Consider the following 27,003-nt stretch of genomic DNA (forward strand, 5'->3'; position numbering starts at 1 on the left):
GTTTTTACTCAGTAATGTTTGCACAAAACTTCAAGTCTCTTCTGTACGTAATCTTTAATCTGACAAATTGTATGCATGGCTTGTGCTCGTGTTAAAAGATAATTGCTCAGTTGAACATTCTAAGTCTAGCCTTCCATGGCAAGTTTACATTCTACGTGCAAGATCAAGTGAATAGGAACGATCATAAAACTGAACATGGCTTGATCATGGTGAAATTTTATTGTATTAATTACCTTGTTTAAACTCTGCTGAAGAACTAGTTATAAATGTTTTAAACCTGCCCTGGCCGGTTTTGCTCAGTGGTTAGAGCATCAGCCTGCAGTCCAGAGAGACCCGGGTCTGGTTCCCACTGGGGGCACGTACCTCAGTTGCAGTTTGTCCCTGGCCCTGGTTGGGTCGTGCGGGTGGCAACTGCTCAGTGTGTCCCTTTCACATCAATGTTTCTCTCTCTCTCCCTCCCACTCTATCTGAACAAAAAATGGAAGAATGTCCTCAGGTGAGGATAAAAAAGAAAAGAAAAGAAAATACACATGGAAAGAAATCACCATTATTGCAAATTATCAGTAACTACAAACAGATTAAGGTCCCTAAGGAATTCATTTTAACATTGTCAGGTATAGAATATAAATTTCTATATATAAACTATTCAAGTAATTAAATATGTTCACAAAACTGAGTAATCATTAAGGAACTGTCAAAAGTATTCTGCAGATTTGTAAAATAAAAACAAAAAGAATTTTTGGAAATAAAAAATATTGTTGAAAAAGAAAGCTTAAAATATGGCTTAGATTTTAGATTAGATGTCAATGAAGAGAGAATTAGTGAACTGGAAGATATATTTGAAAGAAATATCCAAGATCCTATATAGAGAAAAAAGAAGATAGAAATTAAGATAGATAGAAAAATATGGAAGAGTAGAATAAAAAACTTTAATATACATTAAGTCAGAGTCCTAGAGATGAGAATAGGCAGAATGGAGACACTGCAATATTTGAGTAGAAAATGACAAAGAATTTTCTAGAGTTGATTAAATAGATAACCTCAAACTCACAGGAAAAAGAAGTCAATATATAACAAGCAAGATAAGTAAAAATAAATTCATAATAAAGATATTATAGTGGAACTGTAGACCAGAAAAGGCAAAAAGAATATTTTAAAAGCAACCAGAAACAAAAGGAATGATGATTCAGCTCTCAACAGTAACAATAGAAAGCAAAAGAAAGGAAAACAATAACTTTAAAGTTAACCACAAACAGATGTTCACCACAGGAACTTTTAAAGAATGTGCTTTAGTAAGAAAGAAAATCAGTTCTAAAGGAAAGTCTGTAATGCAAAAAAAAAAAAGTGAATAAATTGGTGAAGATGTAGATAATTCTAAAATTACATCATATGATAGAAAAGGGGGGCAAGGAGGAGAAAGAGGATAAAGAATGGGGGTGAGGGAGAGAAGGCAATCTAATTTACAGTGTTTTTAAAAACTAAAGTTCTAACCTCCCATAGCATTTGAATCAGAAGTGAGCAGCTAATGGAAAGTGTTCTAAGATCCTTGTATTTTTCAGGAAAACAGTGAACATACTGACTGACTTTAAACTTAAATTTAATATGTATAGTATAAACTCAATGTTAATTATCAAAAGAAAATAATATATTATTTTTAACTAAAAGGGGGGGGGGATCTGGTTAAGAAAAAATTTTACTAAAGAACTTAATTTTAAAAAGGCAAGGGGAGCCCTGGCCAGTTTGGCTCAGCGGTTGAGCATCAGCCTGTGGACCAGAGAGTCCTGGGTTTGGTTCCCGCTAGGGGCACGTACCACCAAAAAAAAAGCAAGGGGAGGAAAGAAGCAAGAGTGAAACAGATATGGAAAATATTACATTGCTAGAAACAAGTCCAAGTATATCAATAATCACAGTAATTGTAAATGAATTAAACACCAGTTAAAAGAAAAATATCAGGGTTTTTTTTTTTGTTTTTGTTTTTAATCTGGCTATATATGCTATAATAGTCACATCTAGCCCTGGCCAGTTTGACTCAGCAGTTAGAGCATCGGCCTGCAGTCCAGAGAGGCCCGGGTTCAGTTCCCGCTAATGGCATGTACTTCGGTTGCAGTTAGTCCCCGGCCCTGGTTGGGTTGTGCGGGTGGCAGCCACTCGATGTGTTCCTTTCACGTCGATGTTTCTCTCTCTCTCTCTTCCTCTCTCTCCCTCCTGCTCTATCTGAATAAAAAAGTAGAAATGTCCTTGGGTGAGGATAAAAAAAAAAAGTCACATCTAAAATACAAAAATGTAATATTTAATATAAAATAAGAATATCACCTTATGGGAAGATATATATGATTATATAGAGAAATATTTATATATGTATATATGTATATGTATATAACTTAGTGTACACACATATATTTCTTTGCTCTGTCAGCTGAGAGGACCTAAAAAAAAACACCTGAATAGCAATGATCACATCTAGCTCCTAGATCATGGTTTCTGATACCATTTGCCAATAAAAAAGAACAAGGGCTCCTTGGAGATATGGCTGACTAGGACTAAGGCAGGAAATATACAAGACCAGCCTGTAGAATATTCTGGTGCCAGAAAGTAAGAAAGTGCTATAAAAAAAAAAATGATCGGAGTATCTCAAATGGTTACAGAGGCCAATGAGAAAATCTCCCAATAGCCAAAGCTAGAGCAATTTGAGCAACAAAATAAAATAGCAGTGGTTTATAGCCCAAAGTACAAAATAAATACCCATGAGCCCAGACTTATATAAATGATTGAATAAAGTAATGAACACAGAAAAAGATATTCAGTGCAAAAAGAATTCCAAATATATTGTGCATATACTTCAACCTTAAGAAGGGGGAACATAACTCCCCACTCTATAAGGAAGGACAATGTATAGAAAATATTTTTAATGGAACAATAAATAAAATACATTTCAAAACATGAGTTGCACATAAAGCCAAGCTTGCAAGGGAATTTTTAGGTTTAAATACTTATGTTAGAAAAGAGATTAAAGCCCTGGCCGGTTTGGCTCAGCGGTTAGAGCGTCGGCCTGCGGTCCGGAGAAACCCGGGTTCGGTTCCCGCTAAGGGCGCATACCTCGGTTGCAGTTTGTCCCCGGCCCTGGTTGGTCGTGCGGGTGGCAGCCACTTGATGTGTCCCTTTCACATCGATGTTTCTCTCTCTCTCTCCTTCCTCTCTCTCCCTCCCACTCTATCTGTACAAAAAATGGAAAAATATCCTCAGGTGAGGATAAAAAAAAAAATAAAAAAAAAACAAGAAAAGAGATTAAAAAAATCAATGACCTAAGAATTTATCTTTAAGAAGCCAGGAAAAGAACAGCAAAATAATCCCAAAGAAAATTGAAAGAAAGAAATAATAGAGCTAAAAGCAGTAGCTCTATTAATGTAGTAGAAAAGACATACAATATAGGGGGAGAAAAAGAACACACAAATTATCAATATCAGGAATAAAAGAAGAAATATCACTATAGATAATACAGATATTTAAAAATTAATTTAAAAGATACAATAAATAATGTGTGTCAATAAACTTGACAATTTAAATGACATGGACAAATTCCTTGGAAACCATAACTTACCAAAAGTGACACAGAAAGAACAGAAAAGTTTTCTTTATGGAAAGATTTTTAACAACATATTCAATTTCTTTAGTAGAATAGGATTATTTGAGTAATTTGTTTCTTCCTTTATTAGTTTTGGGCATTTGTGACTGCAAGAAATGTGTCTATTTACCTAAATTGTCAAATTTATGAGCATAAAATTACAGTGACATTCCATTTATTATCCTTTCAACGTCTGAGAAGTTGGTACTTATGGCCCCCTTTTCACACCTGACATTGGTAACTTTGTGTTCTCTCTTTTGACTAAAAATTTATCATGGATAACATTTTATGGATCTCTTCAAATAACCAGCCTTTCATTACATTGTTTTTTCTCTCTTGTTTTTGTTTTCTACTTTACTGGTTTCTGCTATCTTTATTTTCCCCCTTATTCTGCTTAGTTTGAGTGTAATTTTCTCTTCCTTTTCTAGTTTTTGAGGTAGACGCTCATAAAGGACATCTAAAAGAAAAACCTTACGTTTAACATCATACTTAAATGATAAAAGTCTGAATGCTTCCCCCTAAGGTCAGAAACAAGACCAGGATGTCTGCTTTCTCTGCTGCTCTTCCACATCATAATGGAGAGCCAGTAGAATAAGCCAAGAAAAAGAAAGAGAAGGCATGCATATTGGAAATGAAGAAATAAGGCTGCCTTTTTTTGCAGAAAACATAATTTTCTACATAGAAAATCCTAAAGAATCTACAAAAAAAAATAAACACTAAACCAAGAGTTTGACAGTATTGTAGGATGCAAGATCAATATAAAAATACTCATTATAATTTTATATAGCAGGAGTGAACAATTAAAAATGAAATTTAAAAGCAGAGTTATTTACACCAGCATCAAAAAACATGAAATTTTAGGGATAAATCTAATCTAACCAAATTGTGCAAAAGCTGTATACTGAGTATAGAGCCATGCTAAGAATATTCAACATTAAGTTTTCAGTTCTTTATCCTAGGAGGCTTTTTTTTTTTTTTTTTTTGTAGAAATAGACAAGCTGATTCCAAAATGTACATGGGAAAGAAAAAGACCTAGAACAACCTATTCCCTCACCAAGCACCAACAGAGTCCCTATATCCAAGTTTCATACTATCTTTATTGTTAGTGTATTCCCTCAACTATATCTATTTGTCCTGTACTCATAACTTAATTTATTGTACATGGAATTATTGTACATTCTTTAAACCATATACGATCACATTTTATTAAGTGCAATGGTTGACAAATACATTCAATTAAAATAACTTTTCAAAGAACCAAGACTTCCGGTCAAGATGGCGACATAGTTAAACTCGGTATCGCCTCTTCCCACAACCACATCAAAATTACAACTAAACTACAGAACAACCATCATTCGGAACCACCTGAAATTGAGCTGAATGGAAGTCCTACAACTATGGAATTAAAGCAGCCGCCACATTGAGATTGGTAGGAGGGGTGGAGGCGCGACAGGCTGGCCCCACACCCACGTGTGATGGATAAAAACAAAAATAACTTTTCATCACTTTGTAGGAGGATATAAATGTCTAATCACTATTTTGTACACTTGAAACTATCATAATATTGTATGTCAACTATAACTGAAAAGTTTGCCCTGGCGGGTTTCAATATGTGAATTTACCATATAATCTTTTTTTAGATAATATAAATATGGCTCTCACTCACAAGCAATAGGAGTGTATTCTTTTCCATATTTTTCATGGCAGCTTTTTTCTCTAATAGCTGCTGCTTTTTATTTGATGTTTATATGAAGACATATACCAGTTATTGTAAGCTCTATAAAAAAGGAAGATACTGTGAACATAAACCTTAAAATATGAATAGTAAGATCTTATTTGCAAAACAGTATCTATGTCATTTTCTGTTATGGACTGAACTAGGTTCCCCCTAAAATTAATATGTTGAAGTTTTAATTGTAGAAATTAACTGATATTTTGTTATGACAATAACTGTATTTTGTAACTGTATTTGGAGACAGTGCCTTTAAAGAGGTCATTAGCCCTGGCTGGTTTGGCTCAGCGGTTGGAGCATTGGCCCATGGACCAATGAGTCAGGGGTTCAATTCTGGCCAAAGGCGTGTACCTGGGTTGCAGGTTCAATCCTCGTCCCTGGTCGGGGTCGTGTGGGAGGCAACCAGTCAATGTGTTTCTCTCACATCGATGTTTCTCTCTTTCTCTCTCCCTCCCTCCCACTCTATCTGCGAATAAGTAGAGAAATATCTTCGGGTGAGGAAAATAAATAAATAAATAAATAAATAAATAAATAAATAAATAAATTTCACTGAGACCCGAATCCAATAGGACTGGTATCTGTATAAGAAGAGACACCAGGGAGTCCGGGGAGGTAAGGCCATGTTAGGACACAGCAAGAAGGTGTCATCTGCAAGCCAAGGAGAGAGGCCTCAGGAAAAATCAAACCTGCCAACACCTTGACGTTGAACTTCCAGCTTCCAGAGCTATGAAAAAATAAACTTCTCTTGTTTAAGCCACCCAGACCATAATACTTTGTTATAACAACCCTAGCAGACTAAGATGTAGTCCATCAAGTGTTTGCCACTAGTTTTGGCTTTACCTATTTCTGTGGATGTTTCTGTAAAGTAATTAACCAAAATTCATGTCATCTGGCCCCCTCACCCCTTACATTCTACCACCATTTTTATGACCCAATCATCTCCTTCTGTGTTTGGCTTGTCCTATGTGTGGCATATCTCCAAAGCCTCCTAGAAATTCAGGGTTGGTTTCTGCACCTAGTTGATTAGCTCATTTCTCAAGTTTCTGGGTTGATGCAGACCATCAAAAAAGCCCGCTTGGCCCAGGGACAGAAATCAATAAGAAGGGAGACAGCAGGAGCGACAGGGGTTGGGTTCAGAAACCTTGCCACACAGTGCGCTGGCTTTGTTGAGCTTCATGGCACAGGCCCATGTTCTGTAAACTTTTCATCTGCACACAAATTGCATTTCACAGCAATACTGAAAGGGTGGGTTCTGATGCTGCACGTGGGAGGTATGGGCACAAATCCTGTTATCAGATAATGGGATTATCGCGCAAGCCTCCTGAGCATGCTTTAGAACTCTGCTCCTAAATCTACATAGACAACCACAGGCCAGCCATTTTATTGCACAACAAACAAAATTGCGGCCAAATCATTTTTAAAGCCATTATTATTTTCCTCATTACTTCTGTCATCATTTCTGGGTTGAGCTGCAACAACAGCCATATCCAAGTGAGCATTTTCTTCTTCCCTCCCATACCCACCTAAGTAACACCACATTGTTTTTTACTATAGTATTTCTTCTGAAGCGCACAGGAAATTATAGGCCTTGAGGAAACTCAGAAGAAAAATCTATAGAAAAGAAAAATTAAAGAAAGTGCCGGACCCTGGCCGATTTGGCTCAGTGGTTAGAGCGTCGGCCCGCAGACCAGAGAGTCCCAGGTTGGTTCCCGCTAAGGGCACATACCTCGGTTGCAGTTTGTCCCGCCCCAGTTGGGGTCATGTGGGTGGCGACCACTCGATGTGTCTCTCTCACATGGATGTTTCTCTCTCTCTCTCTCTTCTGCCCTCTCTCCCTCCTACTCTGTCTGAAGAATAATGCAAAAATGTCCTCAGGTAAAGATTAAAGAAAAAAGAAAATGTCAGGTATTTTGGCAATACTGATTAGGTGTCTTCTTCAAAATATATAATCAGAAAGTTATTTTAAATGGTCATTTACCATACATGTTTTTGTTTGTTTGTTTGTTTGTTTTTTAATCCTCACCCAAGGACATTTTTCCATTTTTTGCACAGATAGAGTGGGATGGAGAGAGAGGAAGAGAGAGAGAGGGAAACATCGATGTGAAAGGGACACATCGAGTGGCTGCCACCCGCACGACCAACCAGGGCCGGGGACAAACTGCAACCGAGGTACATGCCCTTAGCGGGAACCGAACCCGGGCCTCTCCGGACCGCAGGCGGATGCTCTAACCGCTGAGCCAAACCAGCCAGGGCCATTTACCATACATGTTGTCATCGGCTATGAACTGACCCTTTCACTTAGTCCTAGGTCATGGATAGCACAGGTACAGGTTCAAACATGTCATGTGCGACTTCTACGCTCTTGTGACTAGGAAGACCTCATACCGTACTCCAGCTTCGCTCAAGCTGAGGAAATTGTCCTATGTGGGGAGGCCAGAGCCATGATGCCCAGGGCTGTGGAGAGGGTTAATCAAAGTTACAGAACTAATAATCAGAATGCCTGGAGCTAGCAAAGATTTTTTTCTCAAATGTGAATTTATTTCTTTGGAAATTATTCAAGGGATACAAATAAATCTCATGTACATTTAACGAATCGTTTTCACTGTAAATTATTTGATGAGAAATACAAAACAAAATATACAATTGAGTGAATGATATACCTGTTTCAGGTAACATATGAACACTTAACATCTAGAGTATCCTAAAATATCTAGGCTGTATGATTAACTCCTATGCAAGATGAGCTAAAAGAGAAATTGTGACATGCATAACATATTATTCAGTACCAACACCATAACTCCCTTTTTTAAAATCAATTCAAGACCTTCATGCGATACTTTGACCGGACAGAGACTCACCTTCAGCTGTCCTCTCAAGCCGGATCCTGGTCTGTTCACAACCATTTCCACTCATCCTTCTTTCTCTACCTGCCCTGAATCTCATGGCTTCGGAGTTCTACTTTTTGACTATTTTGTAAGAGATAATTCCATCCCATACCCCTTAGAGGTGTCACAATGTTGTAATCATCAAAGTAGGTGTGGATTCAAGTAAATGTTGCAATTTACTACCTTCTTGACTCTGGCCGAACCCTGGAAATGCCCTACTCACCCAATCACTGTCCCTTCCCCAACAACTCCTGAATTTCATGGCAATCATCTCCCTGCTCCATATTTTTACCATCCAATTATGAATTCCGAACCAACATAATTTCGTTTTGAAGGCCACTTTTACACCTTATTTAAGTAGAATATTTATAAAATAGGGTTTTTTTACATCTAACTTCTTTCACTCAAAATTATGTAAATAAAATTCATCCATGTGCTTGTGTGTGGTGATTGTTCCTTCATGTTTTTCTTGCTGTCTAGTATTTCATCTTATTAACACAGTATAACTTATTTATCCCATCTTTTGTTAAAGGTGTTTTGGGGGGTTGTTTCCAATTTGGGGCTATTTTGATCAATCCTGCTATAAATATTCTTGTTCATGTATCCTGGTAAATATGAGCACACATTTCTTTAGGGTATATACTTAGGAGAGAAATTTCTGGCTCATAAGATATGCAAATCGCCCTGGCTGGTTTGGCTCAGCAGTTAGAGCGTCGGTCTGCAGTCCAGAGAGACCTGGGTTCAGTTTCCGCTAAGGGCACGTACCTAGGTTGCAGTTTGTCCCCAGGTTGTGCGGGTGGCAGCCACTGGATGTGTCCCTTTCACATTGATGTTTCTCTCTCTCTTCCTCTCTCTCCCTCCCACTCTATCTGAACAAAAAATGGAAAAAAGTCCTCGGGTGAAGATAAAAAAAAAGATGTGCAAATCTACAACTTTACTGAATAATGTCAAACAGTTTTCTGGAATGGTTGAATCAGTTTTACATCCCTCCTCCCTACCACCTACCGTTCCACATCTTCACCGACACTTCTTATGCTTAGAATTTAAATTTTACCCAATCTCATGCGTATGTAATTGTACCTCATTATAGTTTTAATTTTAATGATCTTGATTATGTACTATTGAGTCCGTATGTTTTTACATGTGTTTATTGGCCATTTAGACATCCTCTTTTGTGAATTGTATGTTCAAGTCTTTTCCAATTTTCTATTGGGCTGTCTGATTTTTTCCTTATTGAATTGTAAAAGTTTTTTTTTTTATATTTGGATGTCAGCCCTTTGTTAAGTGTGTTGCAAGTGTTTTCTTCTCTCTGTGACTTTCCTTTTTCTTCTCTTATGTGTCTTTTTTTTTTTTAATCCTCACCCGAGGACATTTTTCCATTTTTTGTACAGATAGAGTGGGAGGGAGAGAGAGGAAGAGAGAGAGAGAGAGAAACATTGATGTGAAGGGACACATCGAGTGGCTGCCACCCGCACAACCAACCAGGGCCAGGGACAAACTACAACCGAAGTACATGCCCCTAGCGGGAACCGAACCCGGGTCTCTCCGGACCGCAGGCCAACGCTCTAACTGCTGAGCCAAACCGGCCAGGGCCTCTTATATGTCTTAATGTGTCTTCTGATTCATGTAATAAAATTAGCAACTTTTTTTCCTTTGACTTATTTTCAAATCTTTCCCTAGATCCAGAGCATAAAGACATTCTCCTAGATTATCTTCAGAACACTTTATTGTTTTGCATTTGACATTGAGATTTACTTTCCACCTAAAATTGACTTTTGTCGTGTTATTGATTATGGATTCAATTTCTTTCTTGTTTCTTTCTTATTTTTTGTTTCTTTCTTTTGATTTTTGTTGTTTGGGTTTTGTTGTGGTGGTTGTTGTTGACTTATCAGATCCTTAAACATTTATTTTAGTTGCTTTTATTTTCTTTCATTAAGTTTTAGAGTTTTCTTCACAAAGGTTGTGCACTTTTTTAAAAATATGTTTTTATTGATTTCTTTTAGAGAGAGAGGAAGGGAGAGAGATAAAAAAACATTGATGTGAGAGAAAAACATCAATCAGCTGCCTCCTGCATGCCCCCTACTGGGGATTGAGCCCACAACCCAGGCATGTGCCCTGACCAGGAATGGAACTGGGACTTCTCAGTCCATGGGATGACACTCAATCCACTGAGCCACACTGGCCGGGCTTGCACTTTTTTTTTTTTTTTTTACATTTATATACAAGTACATAACTTCTTATGTTATTTTAAATGGTATCTTTTTTTTTTTTTTTTTTATCCTCACCCAAGGACATTTTTTCATTTTTTATTCATATAGAGTGGAAGGGAGAGAGAGGAAGAGAGAGAGAGAGAGAAACATCGATGTGAAAGGGACACATCGAGTGGCCGCCACCCACACGACCCAACCAGGGCCAGGGACAAACTGCAGCCAAGGTACATGCCCTTAGCGGGAACCGAACCCAGGTCTCTGTGGACCGCAGGCTGACGCTCTAACCTCTGAGCCAAACCGGCCAGGGCTTAAATGGTATCTTTTACATCCTTTTCTAAATATTGGTTGCTAGTATATAGAAATTCAATTAATTTTTACATTGATTTTGTATCCATGTCTCAATTTGGTTATAAATTCTAATTACGTGTTCATTGTTCTTTTGGATTTTTGTATGTTAGAATCATATAATCTTTAAATAATGACAGTGTGGTTCCTTCCTTATCAATCTTTATAATTCCAATTTCTTTTTCTTAGCTAATGGCTCTGTCTGGGACTCAGCTAAAATTCTGAATGGATATAGTAACAGTGGGCACCCTTACATTTTCCCTAATGGTCTCATTTGTAACCACGGGATTTTAATGCATGGAGATGACTAGGTGATGACTTACATTTCCTGAAAGAAGGCGCCGCTCCACATGACACAGGACCACATGCGGAGCACCATGCGGGGTCAAGAGGCAGAACAGGAGGAGTGGCAAAGCCTAGGCCCAGCGCCCTTACTGGAAAGGGCAGAGCACAGCACGGTTCAGTATTAGCTATTTTAATAATCACTGTTGGGCTTTGAGCTGCGGGGTAGTCTCTAGCTGTCTGGTTTCTGGACCTGGGATGATTTAGGCCAGGGGAAGTATTGGCTTAGGGTGTGAGAGGTAGGCAAAGGAGGTGGTTGGGTTGCACATAATACGCATGCTACCAAGTATTATTTACTAATTTTTAAGAATTAACTAGCCTTGTGTCAACGTAAGAAATGTCCAAACCTATAAGAATTTATATGAGTTTATCTGAGCCAAACTGAAAACATTGCCAGGAAGCAAAATCTTAAAGGATTAAGAAAATGCTTGAGACTAGCAGTTTTGCACCTTATTTTATACATTACAATCAAAGGAGGAGGCGCAAGAAGGGTTACATGAAATCTGTTGGTGATAGACTAGGGAGGCAGCAGAAGAAAGCAGGGCGGGGAGGTGTCTGGGGCTGGATAAAGAGTACACTGTAAAACGAAGAAACAAATGCTTCTTTTACATCGGTGGGTACAAAATAGTTAACAATTAACAATCATTGCACATGGAGATGGTATGTGGGGGAACAAGATAACAATGAGGGGGTCCTTGGTCTTGCAGTCTGGTAGGAGGTTGTGCCCTGAGGGGTCTGGAAAGAAGGATCACTCAGGCACTCCAAAGGTATGTTATCTTGGATGCAAAGAGACAATAGACAGGCTCAGTTAAGGTAAAGAAGTGGCCTTTGTCAAAGAATATACCAACCTAGAACACACTGTGACTGGCTTTTAGTTAGAAAGTTTTCATTTCAGATCATCCTAATAGTAATCATCCTATTACTTGAGGTCTCTGAGTTTGTAAGGCTACCACTCAGGCCTCCCCGTGAGCGTGTCAGGTTTAGTATGTGGCCCCTTTTTGGCCAGCACTTCGGAAACCAGTCTCTCCTCAGCCAACAAGATTTTGAAGATGTCAGAACATCGTGAGACAGAGAAAACTAAAAACATGATTAACACACTGGTTCTCTGTTTTATTTTGTTTTAGATGTCCTTTATCCTTAAAAAGTTATTCTCTAATCCTAGTTTGCCAACAGCATTTTTTGTAATTATGAACAAATGTTAAATTTTATCAAATCTTTTTCCTGAAACAGTCAAGATTATATGACTTTCCTCATATAATGGTAACCCACACAGAAACTCCATTTTTAACTCTGTTTCCATCCCCGGGAAGCCAGGTCCTTGAGCACAAGCTCACCTTCGACTCAGGGGATAGAGCCATTTCCTTAAAAATAAACCCTTACTTTCCTGACAGCAAATTCCTATTGGCAGTTGGTTGTGCTTTGATGTGCCTAGGCAAACAGACCCTTCAGTCCAGCAACAGCGGGAGAATGCTTGGTGTGAAGAGCAGGGAGGGCCGAGGACCTGGAGCTGTCCAAATGGGACAAGTAAGATGAGAGTAGCAGAGGTGAGGTCAGAGTAGCCAAGGCCAGAGGTGGAGGGCCTGGTGGGGTTCTACCCGAAGAGTGATAGACAGCTCGTTGTGTGTTTTGAGCAAGAGAGACACCTCAAGTGATTTGTATTTAGACTGAATTGCTCTAGCAGCTTTATGGAAAATAGACTGTGGATCTTTTCTCTGATTCTGACTTAACACACTCCAACAAATTCCTTTTCCCTCCTAAATTAGTTACAGTTGTAAAACCAAGGAAAAAAAAATCCTAACTAATGTAACTAGAGAGAGGACTGCAGAGAAAGGAGAGGTGTTTCATTAGACTTGGTAGAAGACAGTGAAGAGCCCCACTTGTATTCCAGACTAGGAAACTGGTGGCCTTGGTGTGCGGGACTCCAGCCCTGCTCTCCGGGTCCGGCCTCCCCAGCTACTGTTTGCTCAGCCACGCCTACATGAGCCCTAGGGCAAGTGCTGCAGCCTCAGCCCTGGGCTGTTCCAGGACCAGCCACTCCCCTGAAACAATCAAGGTCCTGTTTCCAACCTAGATCATCAGTCCTGATTTCTCCATCCTTCATCCCCAGAGGGGACTCTGGTGTCCTCTAACCCCCAATGCTTCAGTTGAGGTCACCTCTGTCACCTGAGATGTTCTCAGGCTGGAAAGAGATCATGCCAGGGTACAACCGTTACAGAATGCAATAAATAGGTGGCCCCTATTTAGTAGTAGCTGGACATCCACTGCCACAGAGACAGCACACGAATAGGCTGGAGAAAAAAAAACTTCACAGAGCCGTTTCCTGATCACTCTTAAAAAATGAACTAAGAGCCCTGGCCGGTTTGGCTCAGCGGTTAGAGTGTTGGCCTGCGGTCCAGAGAGACCCGGGTCCGGTTCCCACTAAGGGTATGTACCTCGGTTGCAGTTTGTCCCCGGCCCTGGTTGGGTCGTGTGGGTGGCAGCCACTCCATGTATCCCTTTCACATCGATGTTTCTCTCTCTCTCTCTCCCCCTCCCACTCTATCTGAACAAAATATCAAAAAATGTCCTCGAGTGAGGATAAAAAAAAAAAAATGAACTAAGAGCCCTGGCAGGTTTGGCTCAGTGGTTGGAGAGTCAGCCTGTGGACCAGAGAGTCCCTGGTTCGGTTCCCTCTAGGGACTCGTACCAAATAAATAAATAAATAAATAAATAAATAAATAAATAAATAAATAAAAATAAAAAGTACTGTAACAGGGATCTGTTTGTTAGTGGGAAATCATCTGCACAGAATTGCTGGGTCATCTGTTCTGCTCCAGCCCAATCTTCCCATCAGTAAATCACCCGGTAATAAATTCTGTTATATTCTGTGGAGTTGCTTGCTTTGTCTTTAGGTCTGGAAATACCTTCTTGTTAATCCAGTACCCCTTACCCTATCATCGGACAGCACTACAATTTTCAATTATTGCACTACAGCAGCATACAATAGCTGAAGTACATAATGATTTCCCTTAAAGATCAAGAAAAGATTAACTTGTTTTTCTTGAAAAGGGCAAGAAATGTGTGTTGCACTACAAGAGGAGTCTCAATAAAACGTAGTCAAAACTCATTTTTAAATGAGGGCATGTGAGAGTGTAACTCACCTATTCAAAACCATTATTTTACTGTAGTAATTTTTTCTTCTCTTCACATGGTGCTTTGATAACACTCTATGAAGTCATATGATTATGCGACAAAGAGATGGGGCTCTGGAATCAGATAGATCTGGACTTAGCGATTTCAGAGCGGTATGACTTCAGACAAGTTACTTCACTCACCTAAGCCTTGGCTCCTGCTCGCTACAGTGAGATGGTTAGTACCTCCCTCCTCGGGTCAGGGTGAGGACAAAATAAGGTGATGTACTTAGCCCACGCAGCAATTGCTCAATTAGGGAAAGCTGTAGCTTCCACTGTCTTAATGCTGGAGGCAGTGTTACCTAATGACTATAGACTCTGCAGCCAAAATGCAAAGTTTCAAAGTTCAAATCTTGGCTTGGCTACTTACTTAATGGTGTGACCTTGAGTAAATTACTAAATCTCTCTGTGCCTCCACTTCCTGGTCTTTAAAATGGAGATAGTGCCCTGGCCAGTTTGGCTCAGCGGTTAGAGCGTCGGCCTGTGGTCCAGAGAGACCCAGGTTCGGTTCCTGCTAAGGGCGTGTACCTTGGTTGCAGTTTGTCCCCGGCCCTGGCGGATGGGTCGTGCGGGTGGCGGCCACTCGATGTGTACCTTTCATGTTGATGTTTCTCTCTCTCACTCTCTTCCTCTCTCTCCCTCCCACTTAGAACAAAAAATGGAAAAATATCCTCAGGTGAGGATAAAAAATAAATAAAAATTAAAAAGTTTTTAAATAAATAAATTAATTAATTTAATTTAATGGAGATAGTGAGTGTACCTACCTCATAAGATTTAGGGAGTTAATATATAGAAAGTGCTTAGATCAGGGCCTGGTACATAGTAAGCACCACAAAAGTGGTGATCGTCATTGTTATTGATGATTGACCATGCTATTATTACAAAGCACTTTCCTCCTTCACTTTAGCTGTGCCTCCCCTGGCAATCATGTCATATACAAAGTACTCATCCCAAACCAGTCGAAATATCCTCGTGACAAAACAGGAGAACCTGATACAGATGTGTATAAATTCTAAACAGATATTTGTCAAACAAATGTTTAACTGATTCAGGAATTCTAGCATCAAACAATTCAAGTATCACATTACATAATAAAAAAAATTTTTTAAAGGAAAGAAATGAATGGTGTATAATTACAAAAATAGGTTCCTTATCTCTCCAAGTCATGGGAATTACAGCCACTGAATCCAGTACAACAGTGAAACCAGTCTAGGTGCAATTCATTCAGTTAGCATACGGTGGCGCCAAAGGATGTTTTAATCTGTGGTTCTATGCATTGGCCAAGGTGTTCCAGCCCCATCAGAAAGTCTAGAAATATAGCAAGAACTTCCATGTTCACTTGGGCATGCCCAAGGAGCATCAGCTGTTAGCGGCTTCCTTGAACTTTCTGCGTCCACATCTTCTGAAATTGCTTCATCTTGGGCAAGACCAGGAGAGTTCCCCTACAAAACTGGGCCTCAAAGTAACCTTTGGTTAACTGTATTATTGAACTGGGGCATACATGTTTGACCCCTGCCAGGAAGCTGTGCTGTTTTTCCCTTGTTTCTTGGTTCCATTTCTGGTAAATATAAGTAATACATATCCAGTGTAGAAAAGCTATCCAATTTTAAATACTAGAAGATAATAATGCATAACACCACAACCCTGAGATGATCATGAACCCCATGCCCTGAATTTCAGCCTCCCAAATTCCCTATTTCTGTCGTAAGTACCAATATTTTCCAGTTGTCTAAATTCACATTTGGGGTATTTCATTCTTCCCTAACAGCAATAACCTCCACCTAGAGCTTTATTTTTTTAAGTGTTTATTGAAGATCTTACAAAACAGTGGGTACACTTAACATTACTGAACTGTATGCTGAAAAGTTAGTAAGTGTAGATGGTACATTTTATGGTATGTGCTTTCTACCACAATTTAATTTTTAAAAAGAAAGTAAATTTAGCTCTGGCCAGTTTGGCTCAGCGGTTAGAGCGTTGGCCTGGGTTCGGTTCCCGCTAAGGGCGCGTAACTCGGCTGCAGTTTGTCCCCGGCCCTGGTTGGGTCATGCGGGTGGCAGCCACTCAATGTGCATCTTTCATGTCGATGTTTCTCTCTCACTCTTCCTCTCTCTCACTCCCACTCTATCTGAAAAAAAAAAATGGAAAAATGTCCTCAGGTGAGGATTAAAAATATAAAAATTAAAAAGAAAGTAAATTTAAAAAGGATTTCACCATTTAACATTTTAATGCATTTAATTCAAAATAAGTTAAGAAGTCCTATTCATAATACAGAGAGGCCATAGAAAATGGACCAATGGATGGATGCATGATGCAGTGTGCAGATGATGTTTTATTGAGTTGTACACTCGAAACCTGTATGGTTTTGCAAACCAATGTCATCCCAATAAGTTCTATTAAAAAAAGAAAATGGGCCAATAAGCAAGCTCATGCTAAAGAAATACATAAATAAAGTCTGACTTTAGGATTCACTGGACATGTGTTCCAAGGAACATACACCATGCCTAGTCCTACAGGTAATAAGAAGGCAGTAGATGTGGAGGACGAGAGCAGACCTTCAACTTCTCCAATGATTTGGCCACAGGGTCCATGTGACCCTGGGCACTTCTTTAGGAGGTCAGATGGTGAGCAAAAATTGGACCAGTCTTTGGTACCCACAAGAATTATTAGATGTCTAAAATGTGAGAAAATGATGAGGGGGAAACATAAACTAGTTGGATTCCATCTGGATTTCAGGGTAGAGGTGGGAGGCAGGGTTTAACAGCCAGAAGTTGTACAAAAGTGAGATGATGGAATCTGCAAAGCTCCAGAGGCAAACTGCATGGGCTCAAACCTTGGCTCTGCCATTCACTGGGTGTGTGGTCAGTTTTGCAAATTACTTCATCTTTATGTCCCCCACTATCTCTCTTTACAAAGTGAGAATGGTAATAGGAATAGAAGTACTCATCTCACAGGACTGATAAGTAAAGTAAATGAATTAATATATATAAAGCTCTTAGTTATGGTACTTGACATATAGAAAGCACCCCAATAAGTGGTAGCTATTGGTACAGATTTTGGAAGGCCTTGAAAATTAACCTGAAAAGTTTGGTGAGCAGCAGTGAGACACCCTCAAGAAAGTAGGATGGCCCTGGCTGGTTTGGCTCAGCAGTTAGAGCACCGGACTTCAGACCTAAGAGTCTTGGTTCAATTCCCAGTCAAGGGCACATTCTCTGGGTTGCAGGTCTGATCCCCAGCCCCATCGGGGTCATGCAGGAGGCAACCAGTCAATGTGTCTCTCTCACATCAATGTTTCTCTCTTTCTCCCTCTCTGCCTCTCTCCCTTCCATTCTACATAAAAGTCCATGGAAAAATATCCTCGGGTGTGGATTAATGAAGAAGAGCAATGGGTTGACATAGAGTGGACTGGGGGGAAAAACAGAGAAGAAATAGAAAACAATAACAGCAAATTGGGTTTTCAAGGGTTTGGCCTGTGGTGGTACAGTAGAGAGCAATGTGTATGAGAATTTAATTGATGATGGTGAGAAAGAAAAGTCAGAAGTTTTAGAAGTAAAGAGAGCACCCTACTAGGAGCTGGGGACTTGGGCCACGCTGTGGCTCCACTAGCTATGGGATCGTGAGTGAGTCACCAAGACACCCCTCCCAACCTCCATTCCTCCACCAGTCTGGAGAATATCTTCACTGCCTCCCTTACAGGTTCTTAGAAGAAGTGTACAATATGCATGAAAATACTTTTAAAACAATAAAAACACTAGGATGTCCTACTACTACTCAGTGGTTACCTATTTTGTGAGAACATCTCAGGGGACAGGAGTGATCTCGACTGAAACGGGGTGGGGAGGAGCAGAGGACACCAAAACCCCCTCTGAGTATAAAGGATGAATATTTTTCTTGTTTTGGGTAGGAAAGAATAAAATGCCTCAAAGGTGAATTTAGCCAACTGGAAATAGCGACAAAAATTTCTAACAGAAATTGGGTATTTGGAAGGCTGATTTGGGGGGAAAACAGAACTTCTTGCATATGAGGTTCTGCATAGTGGCCTTCAGCTGATGTAACAAATTCTCACATGCTTTGGGGCTGGAACGATACTTGTGCTTTCTTACAGGTGTGAAGGTCAGAGTCGGCAGTCAGTTCCACAGGACCCCATGGATGAGTCAGCAGGGCCGTGCTCCCTCCAGGGCTCCGGCGGCAAAGCTGCTTCCTCCTCGGCCAGCCTCTCCAGCCCTCGGCCAGCCTCTCCAGCCCTCGGCCAGCCTCTCCAGCCCTCGGCCAGCCTCTCCAGCCGCATTCCTGCCTTCCCGCCAGGGCCTTTCCTCCACCTCAAGGCCCGCAGCGCAGCATTTTGCTTCAGTGCCAACTGGCCTTCTTCTGGATCAAATCTCCTCCTGCCTCTTTCTTAAAGGGACACTTGTGATTGCAGTTAGGGCTCCCTGGATAATCCTGAATAATTTCCCCATCTCAAGATCTTTTAACTTAATTACAGCTGCGAAGTCTTTTTTGCCATATAAAATAACACTCCCAGCGATCAGAGAAAGACAAATATCACATGATCTCGTTCATTTGTAGAATATAATGAACAATACAAGCTAATGAACAAAATAGACCCAGAGACACAGAAGTAGGGTACAGACTGACAAACCTCAGAAGAGGGGGTGGGGGAGGGAGAGATAAACCACAGAACGTATATGCATGTCTGCATAACCATGGACATAGACAACAATGCTGGGGACCAGGCGGGGGTAGGGATCAGGAGGAGAGTGTCCATGGGGGGAAAAGGAGTAACATCTGTAACAAAAATAAATTAATAAAAATTGCAAAAAAAATAAATAAATAAGTAAATTCCCAAATTCCAAAGATTAGGACCTGAATGAATCTCTCTGGGCTGTTATTCAGCGTACCACAGGTTTTATCTACACATTATGTTTTCGGGGAGGAGGGGAGCCCAGTGACTTACTTTTATTTATTTACTTATTTATTTTTTTAAAGAGGTTATTCTCTGATAATCTCTTAATTTTTTTTTTCTTTATTGATTTTAGAGAGAGAGGAAGGAAGAGGGAGAGAGAGAAACATCAACTAGAGAGAACATCCACTGGCTGCCTCCTGCATGCCCCCCACTGGGGATCGGGCCCACAACCTGGGCATGTGCCCTGGCTGGGAATCAAACCGGCGACCTCTTGGTGCATGGGTGGACGCTCAACCGCTGAGCCACACTGGCCGGTCCCAGTGACTTACTTTAAATCCATCAGGAGTATTAAACATAAAATGCCCGTCAGTCAGATTCTCCCATACCCTACTTCAGCCTGGGTTATAACCATTTAAATGGGAAGAGAGCACTATCCTGACTACAACAAGCCAGGAAAAGGAGTTTCACAAGCTACCGTCATAGGCTTGTCACCCTGTCTTCACAAAGCCTAAGAAAAAGGGCCACCGTTGGCCAGAACAGAATCTCTGCAGGTGTTACTCTGTCTGTCGCCTGTGCCTTGCCTGTCCCACTGGGGTTACTCGGAAATGCCACAGTGCAGGCGGCAGTGGAACTCGCACAGAAGCCCCGGAGAGTTCCTCTGAAGTGCAGATCTGCAGCCAGCCAAGGCCAGCACAAAGGCGGAGACTGCGAGCTCTCTTCCCCCTGAGCCAGGGGTAGGGTAAGGAGGCTTCCTGCAATGTCTTTGTAAGTTTCCCCTTCCCCGTGGCTTGTCTGAACTGAGGGGAGAGGCTGACTGGCAGGCCCTCTATGTAGATGAAGAACTCCCTGTTAGACAGCATCTGGCATGGTTCCCTGTTTTTATTAACTGCAGTTGTTTTCTATTTGTCTTTTTTTTTTTTTGGCAAGGCTTATGTCATGCAGTTCCTCAGCCATGTAGTTCTCTAGGACAGTGGTTAGACATTTATATAATGTATGAAGTGATGCCCCCGATAAGTCTAGTGCCCACCTGGCCTAAATGTTCTGACTCCCATAGTTAATATGTTCAAAAATGGTCCTGAACTGAAGATTATACCATTGAAATTCAGACTTCAAGAGAAAAGAATAGGGTTGCCGCCCTGGCCAGTTTGGCTCAGCGGTTAGAGCGTCGGCCTGCGGTCCAGAGAGACCCGGGTTCGGTTCCTGCTAAGGGCATGTACCTCGGTTGCAGTTTGTCCCCGGCCCTGGTTGGTCGTGCGGGTGGAAGCCACTCGATGTGTCCCTTTCACGTCGATGTTTCTCTCGTTCTCTCTTCCTCTCTCTCCCTCCCACTCTATCTGAGCAAAAAAATGGAAAAATGTCCTCGAGTGAGGATAAAAAAAAAAGAATAGGGTTGCCAAGTGGTCTTCAGATCGTGCAACAACCAAGAAAATAACAAACACTTGAAAACAAGAAGAGAAGCAATGAGTTAACAGTGAACACAGTGTTGTAAAGCAAAAGACAGTGGTAAAATCAGTCTGGACATATGAATTTGCTGATTTGAAAGGAGGATGGTTTCACTTCGAGTGAACTGATACCCAACCACGAAGAGACACATCAGAATTCAGCAGTGACAAAGGGTTTGGGCTTGATGCTTGGCAGGCGCTGAAGGAAAAGGTTTCCTGGATTCTAAGAATAAAGATAACCTCCATGATGTCTTTGTGTCATGTTTTTGTTCATTGTTATGGAGATATGGTATTAACTGAAATACTGATTTCTGCTGGAAACCAGTTTCCTTGTCGCTTCCTGGGTACTAATGTTCTGTGAACAATGTGATTTAACTGCCCACATAACTAGGTACTGGCATTCCTGCCAATGCAGTAATTTACTTCTGTACTTGGTGCCAGTGTTTTTAAATTTATCTTTATTGTTGAAAGTACTTACTGAAATAGTTCTTTGGCTACATGTATCGTGACTCCCTGTATAGAAATTTATTCAAATTTATTTTATGTTGCTGCTTGTTCTGTGCCCATTTTTAATGATAGATTTATTCTATCTATATAGACTATGCAGAAATTTATTCTGATGTATTTTGTATTATAATTCACTTTTTAGAGCAGTCTCATTATTTGTTTTTACAATACAACATATAGGGTAAAGAATTTATCAATTTGTGTTGATGTTTTGTTTTCTTCTAGGGACCAATATTCAATGGTAATTGATATGTCTCTTTAGAATTATGTTTTTCATATTTTTCCAAGGTTAGTACAATATTATATATTATATACTATATTCTACAAACAAAACTATATTTTCCCTTATACAAGCCACTTTAAAATCCTTTTTGATACAAGTTTAGAAATAGATTTATTGTTGTTTCTTATATTGCAGGCATTTTAATTTCACCCTCTGGCAACCCTAAGAGGTAGGTAGTGTCATGATCTCTATTTTGTAGATGGTGGAACAGCAATCATCTGACATCCTATCATTTAATCCCCAAAGAACCTTAAACGGTCAATGGTGTTATACTCATTTTACTTTTTTTTTTTTCCAATGTCTCACCCGAGGATATTTTTCTAGTTATTATCAGAGAGAGTAGGAGGGAGAGAGAGAGAGAGACAGAGAGAAACATCGATGTGATAGAGCCACATCGATTGGTTGCTTCCCGCACAACCTGACCAGGGCCGGGGACGAACCGTAACCGAGGTACGTGCCCTTGAACGGAATCGAACCCACGACTCATTGGTCCACAGGCCAACACTCTAACCGCTGAGCCAAACCAGCCAGGGCGTGTTATCCTCATTTTACAAGAAAGGAGGTTAAAGTCTCCAAAAAGATAACTAACTTGTCTAAAGACACAGCCAGTAAGTAGTAGAAGTGGGAATGGAACCCGGGTGTGTCTCCCTCCAAAGCCCCTGTAATAAACGACCACACTCTTCTGCCTCTTTCAGCCGTGCTATGCTCGGGTCCAGTGAGAGATGGGGAAACAACACACTGGCAGGGGACCCTCCCTCTTCTCTGGCTGCAGCTACAATTTTGCGAATAAAAATGTGTACATAGTATGAGTTGCGATCTCTCCAAGTATCCCACTTCCCCCCTCTTCCATCTTCTAAGGTGGCTAAGATTAACTGCTTATAAACTATCAAAATCAGCACAGGGGACTTAGAAGACCTGGTTCTGCCCTGGCTGTACCACTAATGTGGTGTTGGCAAGTACAGATACTCTGCAAAATATACAGGTAAAATAGGATTGAGAATATGTTCTTCACCTGTCTCACAGGACTATTATGAACATCAAATGCATTCATTCATTTATTCATCTATTGAACAAATATTTATTGAGTGTCTAAATATTTACTGAGTACTGTTCTCGATGCTGGTAATGAAATGAACACAGTAGCTAAGACCCTGCCCTCATGGAGCTTATGTTCTAATAAAGGAAAACAAACAGGATAATTTCATACTAAGTTGAGTATTGTAACTGAAGTAAACAGTGAGTAGGAGGAGGGAGGCTATTTTAGGTGAGGTGGGAGTTGGGGGAGGACTAGGAAGTAATTTGAAAAAGGTGACATTCAATCAGAGACCTAAAGCATGAGACACAGCTGGCCATTTCAAGAGCAGAGAGAACAGCTGGTGTGAAGGCCCCAAGGGTTGAGCAGTGTTTGAGGAAGAGAAGAAAGGCCAGTACGGCCAGAACACAGTGAGCAAAAGTCAGGTGCAAATGGAAAAGAAGAGAGGCATGTAAAGGGTTCAAAGGGTGGTGTTAATGAGTTTGAAGCTAGAAGATGACATGATCTGGATAGTTTTTAAAAGAGATCTTTACGGCTGGTGTGTGGAGAACGGTTTGGGGGTGGAGGGAAGAGGCAGTGGACATCCAGGAGGCTAGGTTGGAAGCTACTGCTGGAGTCCAGCAGAGACACAATGATGGCTTAGTCCTGGGTGAGGCTGGATCACGGCGGAGAGGTGGTGTGCAAGGGAATGGGAGGGATCACAATGACAGCTGAGACAAATCCGTGCAGAGGCTGCTCAGCTGTACTGCACTGTAACACGCTAAGGGATTATCATTAGATTATGGCTTCCTGGGGTGGGGGTGGCACAGAAGACGCCTGCTGGGAAAGAGGTAGAAGTTCCAAAAGGGTGATGACCAAGGATCCTAAATACAAACTTCTCCTTCATGATTTCCCTAGGTCAGACCCTGCTGCAGGGAAATTCTGTTTCAAGTGTTTCAAACGAGGGGCCTGGCCAATTCCCAAGCCATTTATTTATTTATTTTAATTTTTATTATTTCATTAATGTTCTTTTTTATGGTTAAAATAGACACCCCACATAACATTAAAGTTACCGTCCTCGTCATTCTGAAGCCTGCGGCTCAGTGGTGCTCAGTACGATCACAGTGTTGTGCCAGCAGGTCTCCAGAACTTTCTCATCTCACAAAACTGAGCCTCTAGACCCATTAAGTACTAATTCCCCACCTCCCTCCCCCATTTATATCTTATTTTCAATGTAGAGCCAAACAATTTAATTTATCCTCCACAAACTCCGGCTCCATCCCTTGGTATTCATCTTTCTTATTTGAAAATGGCATTGAAATTCATCAACGTTCAAAATATCCAACTTAATTGGATTTTGTTCTCAAAGAATTTGACTCATTCAATTAAAAGCTATGAAGTCTAGTGCCACAAGGGAGCTTTCTCTGGGAGGTATGACTTGGTGTTTTTCAACAGGGGGATATCAGTGTGTTTCCTTGGGACCCTTCTTCCATGAGCTGCACTCTCTATACAGTCAGCACAGAACATTAGCATCCTTGCCCCCCACTCCCACTAAATGCCAGTTGCATCCCCAATCATTGTGACAACCAGAAGTACCCCCTCACATTTCCAAACACCCTTTAGAGAGCGTTGTCCCGACCTGGCAGAGTTCCACAAGGTGTGCATTTATTAGGCCCCTTGACTCTGCGCAATCTTGTCTATCATAATCATACACCCTAATTGAATTATGCCATCATAAGTCCATGATACTGATATGGTTTCAGCCACTCATTGTTCAAGAAATAATTATGTCTTCCTATACTCTTTTCTCCTACAAGCAGCAGCTTGCATTTTTTGGCCAATTCCCTTGGGCTCACACTTCTTTGAAGTAACTGTCATTAAGTAAGTTCTTAATAAGAGTCCTGCTTTGCTTCACAAACCTGCTCGCCCAGTCTTGCCACTACTTGTGCTTTTTATTTCCTTATATAGACCCAAGGAGGGGTGTGTCCAGGAACACAGAGGCTGCCAGGAAGGGACAGCCTTGGAGGGGCTTGCATGCCAAGTGACTGTCTCAAAACGGGAGGGCCTGGGTAGAGGCCACCGTAGTCATCACATTGTTGGCACAGGCTCCCTTTTCAGGGAAAAAGGCTTTGCCTTGAAGAACAGTCCAATTTCGTCAGAGTGAGAACGCAGCAACTTTTATCAGGCACGACACAGTGAGTCACTCCTTCCAAGCTGGTGTCTCTGGGATTTCTGGCCTTGGGTAGTTCAATCTGATAATAGGAACCAGGAATAGACTACCTGCTGGTTCTACCTCTGATTCATAGCAAAGCTTTCTTTTTCTTGTAATGAATTTATTACTCACCAAAGTAAGCCGCAGCCACCAAACTTGATAAGTGGCTTCTCTGGGATCGTCCCAGGAAAGGAGCATATATTCAATAGCACACAGTTACGAAATGTATGTCCTCTCCAATTACACCTGTATTTTTACTTCATATAAGTGATGACAAAGTTGTATGTATCGTGTCGTGATGAGGTTGCATTATCTGCTTCTTGTCTTGACAAGGCACACAATGGCCCCACTTTCACTAAAAGCTACAAAGCTAAGGTGTGCAGCAGTCCTGTATCTTTTATTTCTATTTTTTTTCCTAGCTCAAACATCAGTTTACAGTAACGTAATCTTCTGTGAAGTCTCACGGGGAGAAAAGTGCTTTGGACATCCCCACTGTAACTTGATTCACAGACTCTGTTGAATGCAGCAGACACCTCATGTTACTGTCTTATCAATCCTGGAAACACCTGACAGATACCTTATCTCCTCACCATTCTGCCTCCAAGCATCTCTCTTTACACCCTTTTCCTTCATCCTCTCCACCAGCCTCAGACGGGGGATGTATTTGCTCCCTTTCCCATCTACTCTCTCCACCACTGTCTTACCTCCTTCCTTATTCAGCTGAATTCTCTCTTTAACTTTTTCACTTCCTTCTAATTCACTGGCCCTTTCTTCTGTTTCCCCTCCAAAACAAGCCTCCTCTGTCCTACAAATAAAACAAAGCAAACAAAAGCACCGTGGCTAAGCTGCTCCATGAGTTAACCAGCCTGTTCCTTTCTCCTCTCTCTACCAAGCTTCTGTTCTCCAGCCCTGCTTCCACTTTTGTATCATCCGGTCACTTCAATCCAGCTGCACCTCCAACATCCAACAAACCGACATGCTCCGGCCAAGTTCTCCTGGTCCCCCTGCATCCTCTGCAGCTGACCATCCACTCTGAGAAGTTCTCGTTCTTTGAGTCCCAAGACTTTTCTAGTCAATCTTCCCATCTCTGTTCTCTTTATTTTTGACATCCACCGCCCCCCACGCACCCCGAAATCTCACCTACACTCAGGTCTTCCACTGCTCAATTCCCTGCCTCGCAGGGCACTCGCAAGCAGCTGTGCTTGCCTAAGAGCACGTCCATGACTTTGCTCCCCAAGCAGCAGGTGGAGCCTGGATGTCTGGCAGGGGAAGAGGCCTGACTCACGCCCAGCCCTGCTCCCTTGACATTCCTGTCCATCAGCCCGTGGCTCGTTCTGCTGCCACACCCACCTTGCCCTGGGATCATCACACTGTTCCCTCTCGGCAGCACATTTACTTATTATATCTTGGATCCCGAGTTTTCTGCTGAGGTTTAATTCTACATTTTAATTACCTCCTCAGTATTTCCACTTGGTTCTCCATTCACTGCCTCAAACACAAAGCCCAAGAACAAATGTACTTGCTCCTGAGGAAGTGAGGGGAACACGGTATTCTTTCTGACTCACAGATTTCCGTCAGTGGTACCATCTTTCACTTAGTGAGTCTCAAAATCCCAATCATTCTTGTTTTCTCTTCCTGTTCTAGTTACCAAGCCCTCGTAATTATTTCTCCATACTTCTCTTTTCTTTCCTATGTAGTTCCACTACGAGCATACCATCTGAACTAGATTTATGTATCCCATCTGCAACTAGATTAACCTTCATAAAACCCTGCTCACAAACATTTATTATTGCCTTTATTAATCAGAAGTTTTTCAGTTGCAAATAAAAATCCCAGTTCAAGGTCACAAATTAAAGAAGAAATGTTTCAGCCCCCACCTAATGGGAAGACCAAGGTTATCTACTTTCAGGCATGATTAGACCTAGGTACTCAAGCAACTCACTAGAAATCTCTCTCTCTCTCTCTCTCCATCTCTTGGTTGTGGGTTGGTTTCCCTCTTGGACCCACTCTTTTTTTTTCTCTCCTTTTCTAAAAATTGAATTTACTGGGGTGACAATGATTAATAAAACCATATAGGTTTCAAGTGTGCAACTCTACAACACATCATCTGCATGCTGCATTGTGTACTCACCATCCAAAGTCAAGTCTCTTTCTGCCACCATTTATCCCCCCTTTGCCTTCTTCCACTTCCTTCCACCCCCCTTTCCCTCTGGCAATCGCCATATTATTATCTGTGTCTGGGTTTTTTTTAAGTGTGACAAAATAATCACCACCACCTGCAGACCTTTACTGAAGAAACGCAGCATCACTAGGGGAAAGAAAGTACTCTTTCTCAGTTGTC

The sequence above is a fragment of the Molossus molossus genome, unplaced genomic scaffold (assembly GCF_014108415.1).
Source record: "Molossus molossus isolate mMolMol1 unplaced genomic scaffold, mMolMol1.p scaffold_m16_p_5, whole genome shotgun sequence".
Classification (NCBI taxonomy): Eukaryota; Metazoa; Chordata; class Mammalia; order Chiroptera; family Molossidae; genus Molossus; species Molossus molossus.